The following is a 6,644-nucleotide window of genomic DNA, read 5'->3' as shown; positions in this document are numbered from 1 at the left end:
CTCGAATTGTCAGGATCAGATCTTGTGATGTCGGGATCAGATCTTGTGATGTCAGGATCTAGTCTTGTACTGTCGGGATCAGATCTTGTGATGTCGGGATCTAGTCTTGTATTGTCGGGATCAGATTTTGTGATGTCAGGATCTAGTCTTCTATTGTCGGGATCAGATCTTGTGATGTCAGGATCTAGTCTTCTATTGTCGGGATCAAATCTTGTGATGTCAGGATCTAGTCTTCTATTGTCGGGATCAGATCTTGTGATGTCGGGATCTAGTCTTGTATTGTCGCCATCAGATCTTGTGATGTCAGGATCTAGTCTTGTATTGTCGGGATCAGATCTTGTGATGTCGGGATCTAGTCTTGTATTGTCGGGATCAGATCTTGTGATGTCAGGATCAGATCTTGTGATGTCAGGATCAGATCTTGTGATGTCAGGATCTAGTCTTGTACTGTCGGGATCAGATCTTGTGATGTCGGGATCTAGTCTTGTATTGTCGAGATCAGATTTTGTGATGTCAGGATCTAGTCTTCTATTGTCGGGATCAGATCTTGTGATGTCAGGATCTAGTCTTGTACTGTCGGGATCAGATCTTGTGATGTCGGGATCTAGTCTTGTATTGTCGGGATCAGATCTTGTGATGTCAGGATCAGATCTTGTGATGTCAGGATCAGATCTTGTGATGTCAGGATCTAGTCTTGTACTGTCGGGATCAGATCTTGTGATGTCGGGATCTAGTCTTGTATTGTCGAGATCAGATTTTGTGATGTCAGGATCTAGTCTTCTATTGTCGGGATCAGATCTTGTGATGTCAGCATCTAGTCTTGTATTGTCGGGATCAGATCTTGTGATGTCAGAATCTACTCTTGTATTGTAGGGATCAATTATTGTGATGTCAGGTTCTTGTCTTGTATTGTCAGGATCAGAACTTGTGATATCATGATCTGGACTCATGACGTTGGGATCTGTTGGGCTTTGTGTTTTCAGATTCTGGTCTTATAATATTGAGATCAGTTCTCTATGAAGACCTTTCCTGGTAGATTGTAAGCCTTTGCGGGCAAGGTCCTCTATCCTTCTGTTCCTGTCTGTCATTCAGTAACTCAGGTTTATGGTATTTGTTTTTATTTAAGCCTTTTATCATGTGAACAACGCCCTGGAATTAAAGAAACTTTATAAATAATAATAATAATAATAATAATAATAATAATATGGGGGAAACATTTGTAAGCAACTTTGGGGCCATCACAAAACATCTGACATATAATAGAAGTAATATTAAAAGTAAAAGTAACAGTATTAGTAGCAGAAGTAGTAGCATTAGAAGCAGCTACAGACTTGCCACAGATTTCAGCAAAGGCTGAAATCCGCAGTGAAATTCCGCTTCTTCTCCGCATGCACACAGTGCATGCTGCGGACTGAAAATTTCACACCGCAGCCTATCGTCCGCAGCAGAGTTTTCCGCAACGTCTGAACTAACTTTCCAAAAAATGTATAGAAACAAATGTAAAAAACGGCCGCAGTAGAATTCCACAGCAATTCCGCCACGTGTGAATGTGCCCCTAAGAGTAATAATAATAGTAAGAGAAAGCGTAATAATAATAGTAAGGCTATGTTCACACTGAGTTTTTTTACGCGGAAACCGCGCCGCAAAATGCCTCCCATTGATTTCAATGGGAAGCATCTTTTTCCCGTGAGCGGTAAAACCGCCTCGCGGGAGAAAGAAGGTACAAGCCCTATCTTCGGGCGTTTACGCCTCTGACCTTCCATATTAAACGGCGTTTTATGCCCGCAGTGCTCAATGGCCGCGGGCAAAAAAACGCTGCGAAAATCGGCGTGCAGGGAGAGGAAAACCTGTCTCAAACTTCCAAACGGTATTTTGAGGCAGAAATTCCGCCTGCAAAAAACTTTGTGTGAACATAGCCTTAGAGTAAGAGTAATAATAATAGTAAGAGTAATAGTAAGAGTAATAATAATAGTAATAATAATAATAATAATAATAATAATAATAATAGTGATAATAATAATAGTAAGAGAAAGAGTAATAATAATAGTAATAATAATAATAATAATAATAATAATAATAATAATAATAATAATAATAATAATAGTAATAGTAATAATAATAATAATAATAATAATAATAATAGTAATAGTAAGAGTAAGAGTAATAATAATAGTAATAATAATAGTAATAGTAATAATAATAGTAATAATAAGAGTAATAATAATAGTAAGAGCAATATTAAGAGTAAGGCCGGATTCACACGAGCGTGTTCAGTCCGTGATATATGGTCCACAGGTCGGCTGCATTTCCCCGACCGAACACAGGATAGATAGATAGATAGATAGATAGATAGATAGATAGATAGATAGATAGATAGATAGATAGATAGATAGATAGATAGATAGATAGATAGATAGATATGAGATAGATAGATAGATATGAGATAGATAGATAGATAGATAGATAGATAGATAGATAGATAGATAGATAGATAGATAGATAGATAGATAGATAGATAGATAGATAGATAGATAGATAGGGGTCACATATATAGCACAGGTTATGATGAAGTAGTGCCGGAGCTGGAGGTGACAGGATGGGACACCCCATGAGTTCTTCCTTGTGACCTCTAGCATTATTATGGTGACCCCCGGATTAGACTGGAGATCAGTTTTTGAGGTGACATGAAGTTACACATTATTAAGAACTGATCCACTTCTCTTGTTCATCAGTTACCGCTATGAAATCAGGAAAACTAGATGTAGCGGTCACCTCCCGGGCAGCAGAAGACAATGCTCTTTGGATGATCAACCACCTGAGGTCCCAAACGTACCGAGATCTACTGGGCAGAGTCACCTTCCTCCCTATAAGCAACAGAAACCAGGCAGAATGGAGGTCTGAGATACAGAATCATTCCTTTTCCATCCTTTACCATAGCAAATGTCAGGGAAGGATAAACCTCACAGATGTCACAGACTCCTTGTACGACCTCGAGCTCCAGGAACTTTCCGTGACACTAGGTGAAGTATTAGGCAATAATCTAGGGTGGGGATCGTGGCTTCATCTTTATTTAATTACAACATTGTGATTGTTGTTCTTCAGATTATGACGGGCTCTATCTACATTCTCTAGTCTATGAGGACACCCCGACTGTCCCCAGGACATCTACTGTCTGGTGAAACAAGGCTACGGCTGGCATGGGAACTTTACTTTTCCGACCCTTTGTTTCCTCTGATATAAGTGGCCCCGGAGGTGTCGAGCAGCGTTTACACCTCTCCGCTCCTGTATTACATGGGGTTACTCGTCCTCTTCCAATATCTAAATCTTTCTCAATATATGAGATGGTTGTTTGCATGATAGCAACTCAATTCCCATTCCATAGTCTGACTCAAGGACTGAGGCGCTTTTCACATTAGTGTTATGGCTATAGGCGTAGCTTTAGGGGGTGCCGAAATCCGGGGCCTGAGGAGTCCAGAGGTCTAAATCCACATGGCACGACACCCGCATTATACAGGGTACATGGTGGGTTTGGGACTACAACATCTTTGATGGATCCTTTTTGAAGTGAATCTTAATGAACCCTACTGAACCCCAGACTTACCAGGTTGACGTGAGGTTTTGCGTAGGACTAGGGTTACTAACCTCATTAAACGGAGATCATCACTGTTACGGCAGAGAATTATATTTGCTGGGATGTTTAATGCCTATATTTTTTATCCCAAATATTAATGATGAAGTAAATATCTCTGGGCTTCTACCACAAACATTTGAGCCTTTCCCTTGCCAGCCCCGGATGTGACTCATGAAGCTTTGTCTTGTGTCTGGACCTCAGTGTAAAGTTAATGGTGGGACATCTCTTCTAAGGCCGTGACAATGTGATGGTGGTTGTGGACGACTTACCCAAGAGTGATGAGGAGGAGAAGCAGCGAATTCTTGAGGGTCAGCCCAGCATCTCCCGATGGGCCTCACAACTTGTGCTCTTTTCTGTGGATGACAAGAACCCGATTCCTGCACACAAGCAGCAAATCCTTCTCCAAAACTTCCGGACAGGTAATCCAGACACGTGTGGCTCCTCCGTCCTATGATAAACAGGAGCCCACGCAACAATCTCCAGACTGTCTGCACTTTCACATCTACGACTTTCATGAAGACGATTGATCCTGTCCTGCCGGAAGATGTGGTTTGTTATTGGATGTTCCTCAATCTTCTGTGTCTCTTTTTTTTTTCTTTCAGCGCATAAGAAAAATCTCCCGCAGGCCAATATACTGGTAGGTAACGTGTATACGTGGAGGACATTGAAAATGACCGCACAATCTGAATGACTGCAAATTTCTAGCAAAAATAGGGATCAATGCTGAACCCTTACAAATGTATTGATTCGGATCTGGTAGACATAGACACCCTGATAGCTGCATAGGGGCAGACGTGGCTAAAAATGAAGCTTGACATGAAATAGCTGACTCCTATATCATTTAGATGACATTTAAATCAGACACCGGAGCTATGAGGCCCTCTAGTTGGACCCACTTATGCTATGCCAGGGCTGACCATCATTATAGACGTGGCCGTGCAGTCCATTAGTCCCTCTTACTATAACCCCTTTAACCTTTAGTCCCCTGTTATTGGAATATAGAATTTTCTACAAATCATCAAGAATATCCATATTTATCATAAGGGTATGTCCACACGGGCTATTTTCGGCTGTTTTTCGGGCCTTAAATGGCCAAAAATTGGAAGCAGATCGCCTATTCCTGTTTTGAAAAATGGCTGCGTAAAAAAACGGCCGTGAAAAAAAAGTGCAGGTCACTTCTTAGGACGTTTTTGGAGCCATTTTTCATAGACTCTATAGAAAACAGCTCCAAAATCGGCCGTAAAAAATGCTGCGAAAATTGCGAGAGTTAAAAAACGTCAAAAAATCAGGAGCTGTTGTCCCTTGAAAACAGCTCCGTATTTTCAGACGTTTTTGAGTTTGCGTGTGAACACGGCCTTAGACTTCACTGTAACTTGCTTATGACCTACAGACCTGAGATCTCTGCATCTGCCGATGTTTCACATACAGGACAATGTAAGGCTCTTCCTTGGACTGTCACCGGCTATAAATATTATAAAGGAGTAAAAGTAACAACAGACATTGCAGAGAACTTCTTCTGTAAGTCTTTCTAAAAATCTAAACCCCAGGAATCCAATGAAGTCGACCCCTACTGCCCAACTATCAGCTGAAGTTGCTCCATTGAGTGTTTTTGAGTCCCATGTCCACTAGATACAGTGGATACAGTAGATACTAGATACAGTGGATACAGTAGATACTAGATATAGTGGATACAGTAGATACTAGACTCTACAAAAAAAAATTGTATGTTTATATTATGGCTGTCTGTCATCAGTGTTGACTAATACGGAGTCGAAGATCTCATGGCTCCAAACCGTCTCACCTGATATCATCACGACAGAGTCAGCAAATCATCTACTGCGTAACAACATTTATATCTCTTCCCACAGAGGATGGTCGTCTTTGTCTCATTCGGATGTTTGTCACTTCTACTGGCCAGAAGATTATGGAGGAAAAAAGGAACTTTCTAGACGCCACAGACAGGAGATCTCAGGGACCCCTTCCCCATAACATGCTGCAAAATGTCTTTATTAAATCAAATAAATCTTTTTTTTTTTTATCACATTTGTTTTTATTGAGTTTTTCAAATCGAACATACAAGTAAGCAGGAACTAAGCTTACTTACAAAACTTAACATAGTAAAAATAGAAATAAATTTACATAACTTAACATAACAAAGGTATCAGTACAATATCATAGCTTTGTGTACAATAAATCATTATGAACAATAAAACAATATGTAAGGGAATACATCAGGGAGTCTCAATGGTATTTTTGCACAATAATATATGGTTTGTATGTGTGAATATCCATAAATCTAGTGTATCGCATTACAATACTGGCTGGAGGTCCAAACATCCCACATGTTATCAAATGAGCTTTTTTTATTTAAAGAAGAGGCGATCATAGATTCAAACCAGCAGTTGTTGTTTATTCCCTGAATAATTTCTGACAAGGATGGGATTTTATTGGTTTTCCAGTATTTTGCTATTTTGAATCTAGTCACTATAATAGTGTGTAGGATAACTGCTCTGTGAGTGCGATCATACTTGTCGGCACCAATTGCCAACAAGCATAGTGGGGCATCTAGGATAATTGGGTAACCACATATATTTGACAGAAAACGACCCATTTTTCTCCACACTTCCAGGATATGTGGACACTTCCACCAGATGTGCAACATAGTGCCTGTATTACTACATCTCCAACACTCTTTTGATTCTTCGTAAAATTTATGAAGTTTCTCCGGGGTGAGGTACCATCTATACAAGAGTTTTCTGGCTGTTTCAATATGATTAGTACATCTGGAGATCGATGAGACAGCATAGAAGGCCGAGTTCCATTGATCTTCAGATATAGTGACCTCAAGATCATGTTCCCACTTTTGTTTGTATATATGCAAGTCATTTGGGAAGGAGTTTAGTAAAAATTTATAACATTGGGAGATATTACCTCTGGAGGATGAGTTATTTGCTAACCATTTGCTTAATTTGGATTCTGATGTTGGGAGAGGTTTGGGTATGGATGTCAGTGC

Source organism: Rhinoderma darwinii, chromosome 6, assembly GCF_050947455.1.
Source record: "Rhinoderma darwinii isolate aRhiDar2 chromosome 6, aRhiDar2.hap1, whole genome shotgun sequence".
Classification (NCBI taxonomy): Eukaryota; Metazoa; Chordata; class Amphibia; order Anura; family Rhinodermatidae; genus Rhinoderma; species Rhinoderma darwinii.
This window is presented reverse-complemented; position numbering follows the sequence as displayed.